Below are 8,719 nucleotides of genomic sequence, written 5' to 3'. Positions count from 1 at the left end.
TAATTCCCTGCTTCGACCATTGTACTCCTACTGCTTCTCCTACCCAGACATTTTGTGGAGGTGAAAAATCCTCTCATCCTGCTCAGAACTAAAAACTAAAGGATGACTGGCATAGGAAGAATTAATTGTCATTGTCCTAAGTCACTGTTTCCCTGTCAAGCATATTCCCATATCAACATCTTACCAAAAAGACGGTCTGTACTGAATTTGATATGACAATTACTCTTCATAGATGGCCACGCTAGTATTTCTCTGGATAGATGAAATTTCTTAAAATGTCTGTGTTTAGTCTGAGCTGACACCACAATCCTGTGGCACTGATTTCCCTGCAGTGACTGGCAAAAATGACATTCACATTCCAGCCCTACAGAGGTCAAACACATGACTTTTTGCTGGCTCCTTTTGCAACACAGCCTCCCCACCACTTGAATAATAGGTGAAGCTGTGCAAATTCAGTGAGTCTGCAAAGAAGCGGTGACTGGTGTGTTGTACATCCAAACTACGACCAGGATTAGCTTCCCTGTCTGAACCTGGCTCCAGACTTTATCTCCACTTTTTTTTATAGTCATGAAGGACCCAGCATTCAAATGCTGAATTCTCAGTACCCAGGCAAAGACAATATTTATTTCATTTTTCTCCCCTCTGCGCACACAACGTCATAAAAAGAATAGTGGTAGCAATTTGCATTTATATACACTTTTGCAATATCAGATTGTCACATTCATTAGATTAATGTTCCATATTTATAGTTCTATCAAGGAAACTTCGTAATCAACAGTGGGGAAGCCCAAACCTCACAATACTGAGGGCTGCATTAGCAATTTGCCAAGAGCCCGAGGCCTGCACAGAATTTGCATAGTATATTTACATAATATGTTTAATAAAAACAAGCATCCATAACTATGATATTTACTTCTATTTGCCCCTTACCTGACTGCTGAATGGTAACTATTAGGGTTTCCCAGACCCTCTCCTCCCCTCCCCTGCTCTGCATGTACGAGTCCTCAAATCCAAAGGTACAGTTTGGAAGATGGGAGCAGGTAAATGCTGATGTTCAGAGCACTGGCTGAGATGGAAAAATTAGGTCCTGTTTCTCAGTGTAAACCTCACTTGGTGACTTTGACGATTCACCCGACCTACCTGTAAGGATGTGAAGGATATTTGCTTCATGTGGCTACCTCGAGCCAAACTGACCCACCAGTGTGCGTAGATTTCAAATGAGATGTGTCGAGTAAAGTGGCAAATTGTGGCGAGTGTGCTACTACAAGATTTTGTGTCTCCTCATGCTCTCAAAGTCATTTCTGCCTTTTATTTTCTTGTTATCCTCAATGAACTTGCTATCCTTGAAGATGTAATATGATACTAAAATGGAGCTTTAAGTAACAGAACATTTGAAAGGAGGAAAAGCAGAATCCAAGAGCAATTCATCTTATCTACCCTGGACACCCACATCCAGAGTGGATAAATCATTCTGTGGAGATGTCTGTCTTTCTTTACCATAGTTATAAAGCAGGTTTAGAATATTAGATTAGATAGACGGATTAGATTTACTGATGTGTAGAAACCATTTCTGACTCAGGAAGTCTCTGAGCTAGAAGCAGCTGGCCCCTGACAGCACACAGCAAGATGGTCTATTTTCCTGCAGTGATTCTTGCTATGAGTCCGTTTTTGGCTACTGACAAGAGACAAGTTGCTGAGTTAGGCAGACCATCTCAAGTCCCTCTTAACTTGTAGATGGCAGAAATTTGCTGATACAATTTGGACTTTTAGCTGGGAATGCCACAGAAATTAACTGAAGCTTCAGCCAAACTAGTTCTACCAGGAACTGATCCTTTTTCCTGACTGATGTGAGTTGCACTAGAACGGTTTGGATAAGAATAGAAAAATAACATTTAAGACTTGTCTGCCAAAAGGCTTGTACTCACTAGGTTCAAATCTACTTGGAAGCAATCTGCATCTCAATCAAATTCTTCTTATGTACTAAGTGTGAAGGAAATACAGTAAGTATGCTATGTATAAGAACTCTTGAGTGACTGTGTTTGTACTGCACATCGAAATGGCAATCCCCAACTGCTATTCTGTAAAATTTCCATCTTTTCCAGGGAAATTTCCATCTTTAACCAGTCTTTTTTACTCAAGTGTCTTTCCTTACTCTCACATTTACATAACCAGAAGCCATCCTGCTAATTATATGTTGCTACATATCCAAAAGTCTTCCATCTATGATGACATAATCCACAAGTGAGCGCCACTGCAGTGTGTTGTGGCGCGGCTTGTTATGATGTTGCACTTCGAAAATCTCCCTTCAACATGCCTACCGGTCCTCTATGAAGAGAAAAATATTTCATGCGATATGCTCTTGATTCTTGATCATGTTGCCTTATTGAATTTAATCACAGCCATGACCCCAGGGTCCTCCTCCTGCTTCCCATTTTCAGACTGTCAGGACATATTCTCAGTAATGATCTTCCTTGAAAGGTGTATGGTATGCAACATCATTACCTCAGTAATAATACCATGTTTTACTGTAACATGGCCTTCTGCATGCAGGTATTTGCCCATTTAATTATCTTCATCATTATATCTACCATTAGCAACAACCTTTCTTCTTCCGTGGGTTCAGGATAGTGAGAATTCCCCCTGCCCTCCATTACGTGGTGTTAATCCCTGATGGCATGGCAATGAATGCTTAAAATTTTTGAATGCTGTGTGTGTAAATATATCCATACTCTCTATTACTCTGCCTACAAAACATCAGCTTCCCCTCCTTCACCCCAGCATCCTGCAGTCACGAGCACTGAACAGAACATGCAGGATGTGGTTTCTGCAGAGCATCTGTATTTGCACGCTGCCCTGGTCTGCGGAGCTGGGAGCTGTCGGAAAAAGCTGGCTGGGTGGGTCTGAACAAAACTCTCAGCTGTGGTCAATACCTGCGGATTCTGATGAACTAGTTACCCATGCTAGTCCAGGGCATTTTTAGAGGAGTTTGTGTGTGAAAAAGAAGAGTTTCACACAATGGTTAAAATCGTAAGTGCATTAGTTACTGTTGCAGCATATTGAGGCCTGAGGATCTCAACAATAAGAGCAGGAAGGAGGCTATTGAACAAGCCCTTTTTTTCCCCTCACATGCAAATATACTTACAGGAGATACAGCTAGGATAATACATCTACCTACAGATTATGGTGCAACTGTGTCAGGCACAGCACAAGTAGGAATGTTACATGAGAGGGGGCAAACCATAGGTGACCACAGGCCAGGCAGTGCCTTCGCCAGCCAAGGTGCAGTTCCACAGCACGTGAACACAGCCGGCAGGGCAGGGCGCTGATAACAAGGTCTGCTGGCAGGCTCAGGAAGGCAAGCTGAGGAACCAGGTTGCAGGTCCATCCGGGGAGCCCCCCAGTCAGGAGCAGCAGGAGATGGGACCAAAGACAGAAGTAGAGATAGGGCTACAGCATGTGTCTGAGGGGTCCATATAGGAGGCAGTGTCAGAGATGTGACTGGAGATGGATGTACTTAACAAGATACAGCTAAGGTCCATCCAGGAGACACAAACAGGGCTTATTACACTTACAAAATAGGTCAGACAAGGGTTGAAGGCCAAGGATGGAGCTTAAATGTAACTCCTGAGCCCATGGGCAAAGGCTGGGGGTAGGGGCCCCAACAGACCCTCCTGGGACTGGTCAGGAAAATTAAGACCCATAGCCCCATTTATGTCATTGACATTGTTACTGCTAACTCCCTGGAACATAGAAGTGCAAAGAACAGACTTCAACCAATTTGCTTTTCATTATTTTCTCTCTTCTGGCCTTAGGACATCTAAGTCAAACCTTTAGTTTTTGTACTCCAGGTGATGTAGCTAATCTAGACACTCAGATTGCTCCCACCACTGTAATGCTCCATTAGCATAACGCTGTTGTCTTCAGGTTTCTGATTCTCTGTGAGACCATGATAAGGACTCCAGCACATGCAACACTGTCCTCCTGTTCACTTCAATGAGTATTATATAAGCAGATTGCTTTTGGCAAGAGGTTAGCCTGTTTTCTAGTGCAAAACGAAAAATAGCTTTTCACATAAATCTAGGGAAACCTTTTCTTTCTTTGAGCCGTATTTAGGGTTTTGTGTCAGACTCATTCTCTATTTTAAAAATGGGTGATGTATGTAGCTATTAAACAGTTTGCCTCTTTTTTTGCCTATTCCCTTTAACTGTCAACATGTGGGAGATGAGAATAAACTATTTCAGCCATTGGTATGTTTGTATTTGAGCAAAGCACTTGTGTGGACAAGAAAAACCACATTCTGTCTCGATTGAACTTGTTCTTGCTTAAAAATATTAGGTCTGTCAGCCTGAATCATCTCAAAGGCTTACTGAGCTGCTCACACCGGTAGCTGAAATGCAAATGAGATCAAAGCCTGAGAACTGTGTCCATTATCAATTGCCATTTTGTCATCTTAATTTCAGCGAGTTGTATTGAATAATTTGCCTTGCCTCTTTCTTTGTTTACTGCTACAGAACAGTGTATGATCTGCGTTGTCTCCCTCACTTCTGGTCCCTGAGGGAATACTCGGTCTGGTCTGATGCTGTGCTGAGGCAAGACCATATTATTATTATTGCCACCATTTTACAAGGCAGCTTAATTTATTTTGCAAGGAATTGCAGTTATAGAGTCAAGAAGGGAATTTCCGGATCGTCCCTGTGTGGACTATCAGGGCACTGGAATTCTTGTGATTCCCAAAAAAATTCAACACCCAAATATAGACCTTATATTCTCATTCCCAAAGCAATATGAAGAATTCTTTTGCAGTTGGTTGGTATGTTTTTTCTATTTTACATCTATGATGTTATATTTCATCAAAGGTACAATCAGAGAAGCCTGTCCTGCATAAGAACTGGGAAAAAAGTAAAGTTTAATGCAGAGTAGAAGCTGTAACGATTCATTTTAAAAGCCACATATATGCCTGCAGAACTGCTTTATCAGAAAACAAGTTTCACTTCCATGATGTACAGCTCCACTGTGGCTGAGGTCAGGAGCTCCTGACTCTTGTCTTTTGGCACCAGGTAAAGTTTAATTTTCTTCTAAATGAATCCAAAGCTCTTACTGGTGAATGTCTCTTGGTCAGTTCCTTGCTACACACAGTATACTTATTTACCTTATATTTCCTTACTTCAAAAGCAAATCTAGTTTGTTAATAGGACTGTAAAACAATTATCACAGCATTGTCTTCATTGACAGAGAATCATTATTCCTGGATCTTTTTGCAGTAGCTGAGAATCGAGTTCTAACAAATTCACCTTCTGTTTCTCTATCAACATTAAACAAATCTATAAACCAATTAAGTTTTTTATAACCTTTCTGAGGGAGAAATATTCCAGGACACAAAGTCATATTTTCCTCTTTTTTAAAAATAACATCTCACAGTGAAGTTTAAATGTCAGAAGCTTGTTTATGGACAAAAGTAATATATACTCAATGTATAAAGTGGGATAAATTTGCTATTCAAAGGGATGCTGCAATCAAGCCTGGATATCAAGCCTGACACATCAGCCTAGTCTGAATTTTATGTCAGACTCACTATTAGAAATAGAGTAACTTAGTTTGTTAAAAATTGAAACATTAGAAAGACAGAAGGTCGTTGCATTGTGTCTTTTGCAGTGTTTTTCGCACGTGCAAGGTGAAAACAAATTAAGCAGCAGTAGTTTGTAATACTTCTAAAAGCGACAAAAACGGTGCAGTGCACTAGACAGTCAACTTCCAAACGCATGTTGAAGTAACCTGGTGATGTATCCCTAGGATCAGGCAGGAGAATTAGTTGCTAGTAGTTTTACTACTTAAAATAGTCATCGGTTTCTGTTGTTAGGCCCCGTAGGTCTTCCCTTTCCCACTTTTCTAAGCTTAGTGTCTCCCTCTCCCTTTCACCCCTCTCTCTTTAACAGCTACAGCTTCCGTAAAGCCTTTAGCATTTCCCTGTGCCAGTGCTGGTGTTATGCTGGAGCCAGGCCAGTTTATACCAGCTGGGAATTTGTTCTAATGGCTCTTTTGGGACTTTCCTCACTCTTAGTACCAGACCTCATACTCAGAGCTATGACTGGCTGCCTAGCCATACTCTCCGGTTGTTGCAGAGCTCAGCTGTCTTTGTTCCACCACATTAACCATTCAGACAATTTGACTGGGATACAGTCGCTTAACACTGAGCGTTGGGTATCTTTCCCTCTTCAAATGCCCAGATCGTCTCGCATTCCCTGATAGTGCCAAGGGACACCCCATTGTATTCAGAGAGAAAGTCAAGCCAACGGGACTGAAACGCTGTAACCAGATGAAGAGCCACAGTTCCTGTGTGTTAAGAGCAAAATGTGCAATGTTCTGCTTTCCTCGGGGGCAAACACCATGGATATCAAGAACCTATGTTGCTAGAAGATGGAGTCTCAATAAATATCAAACCCCTTGTTCTGTTCCTGTCCCTGACAGAGCACACTAAATTGACTTATCCAGTCCTAAACAGAGGACACCAGTGAAAACCCAGAGAATCCACAGATAAAATTTCAGGATGCTGGAATTTTAAAAGAATCCAAGAAACAACAACAAAAACTTTTATGAAGTTCTAAATATCAATGGTGCATACAGTAGATACTTCAAGTGCACTCAATTATAACACATCCGTGAATTGGCAATGGAAAAATCCGATTCCAGCATCAGAGATGACTTGCAGCTGCAGCTAATAGAGTGAGGGATGTGAATACAGAGAGCACTTATATGATGAAGGCAAGACCGGCAATCAGTTGTATACTTCAGAGCAATAAAGCACAATCAATCTGACAACAGGGCCACATTGTTAACTGAGCCTTTCTGTTGAAAGGAGTTGCACAATGGAAGGGCCCTGTAAAAAAGCAGCCACGCCCTATCCCGTTCTTCTCTGTGTCATTTTTTTCTTTACCCGTTTTTTCCCCTTCACTTTGTAGCTGAATTTTCCTCATTAGGAGGCGATTCTTCAGAATGGTTAAAATGTTATCATTTTCCTTACCTGGCTGACATTTGTGTCTGCCTTCACATCAGCAGTTCAGGTCACAGAAATGTCTCACTGCAAGCTATGGCTGCTGCCCAATAAAGGAGATGCAACTCTATAACACGCAACAGCATAAAGGTGTTTGGGTACTCTATGTCGTGGCTTGGTCAGCATGCAGTGAAACAGAAGACACAAGTTTACTTCTCCTAGATTTCAGTACTTATGAGTTGAACGATGCAAAGATCACTGTTCAATTATATTAAGAACAAAATGTTCTTTTTTTCTTCCCCAATCAGCAAGTTTTCCACCAAAACTCTCTTTCCTCCCTGCCCCACCATGGACAAACATATATTAATATTCCTGGGGAGACCTAACTCTTTTCAGCTGAGCTAGCTCTTCAGAAAAGTACGATCCTTTCCCTAATCATTGCAAAATTCTTAGTTTCTAAAGCCTTTGTAATGTGCTTTTTCTTTTCCAGAAAGACCCACCATTTGGAAGTTTCTTACAGCTACAGTGGCTTTTAAGTAGTTTCCTATCCTGAGCAGCAACGGCTACCTGACTGGTATCAGCCTTCTTTTATAAAAAACCCTGACAGGCTTATGTCAGTCCTGGTTCCATTTTTACAGCACTGAGGCATCCCAAACATTTACAGAGAAATAATAATTAACTGCTAGCCCCTGAACAGAGCATCTCACTGTACAATTTAAACATGGTCAGCAATACAAAGAAATACTCGAAAGGGAAAGAAAGAGCCCCTAACAACGAGGGAAGTGGTTACAAGAAGTGGAAATCACAAAGACAAGATCACGGTCCTTATTACATGGTCTGTGCAGTAACACATTGTGGTCCTCCTCTCACTGAAATCAATGGCAAGAGTCTACAGTCTTTAATTGCAGCAGGGTGCAATATGGGGGAAAAAAGGGTATATGAGAAGGCAGTGCATGTGTGAATAAAAAAGATAGATGAAGAAGGCAGGTGCTACCATTCTGGTTTGATAAACTTTGACATTTGCTTTAGACTCAGGCATCTTGCGGTGGCACTGGTAGCTGCACTGAATGCAAAGTGAGAATTAACTATTCACTGTTGCAGCGAGAACATGAAAGTGGTTGCCTGCACTGTATGTCTCTCTGGGGTGAGAAAGAGGGATTCAGTTCCTCATTGCATTTCAGGAGCCTCCGGAATTCTAAAAGTCTTCATGTGTCTGCCATGAAACAAATCCTTTAATAAACAAGAAAAGTGAGGTGCAGCTAGCTGTAGAGATACTGTTTGTGGTAAAACACCATCATCTCTGAAGTAGAAAGTTGCGGCAGTTTGCTTTATTCGATGCATTGTGGTGATGAGGCATATATGAAACTGAAATTAAAAGCAATATAAATCCATGTTAGGAGGTGGTTCCACTGAACCTGGTATGTCATGGTACAGAGGTACGAGGAGCCATGCAGGCCCAAAAGGAAGGATGGATCACAAATGGCAATGTTCGTGCCCATATATGGATCCATGTATATCTCAAAACTCATGCAGCTTGGCACAAAACGGGTGTCCCAGATTAAAGCAACAGATCATTGGTAATCTCTCTTTAGAATGAGTAGTAAAAAATGTAAAGCAAAATTAAATCTTGGTATTAAAACCTTCTATTAAAAGGAAAATCTGGGATGATACACAAGGAAATATTGCTGTACATGTCCTGTTTTATACTCTGTCCCTAAACATCTGCTATTT

The sequence above is a fragment of the Phalacrocorax carbo genome, chromosome 4 (genome assembly GCF_963921805.1).
Source record: "Phalacrocorax carbo chromosome 4, bPhaCar2.1, whole genome shotgun sequence".
Classification (NCBI taxonomy): Eukaryota; Metazoa; Chordata; class Aves; order Suliformes; family Phalacrocoracidae; genus Phalacrocorax; species Phalacrocorax carbo.
Note: the sequence above shows the minus strand (reverse complement) of the source record.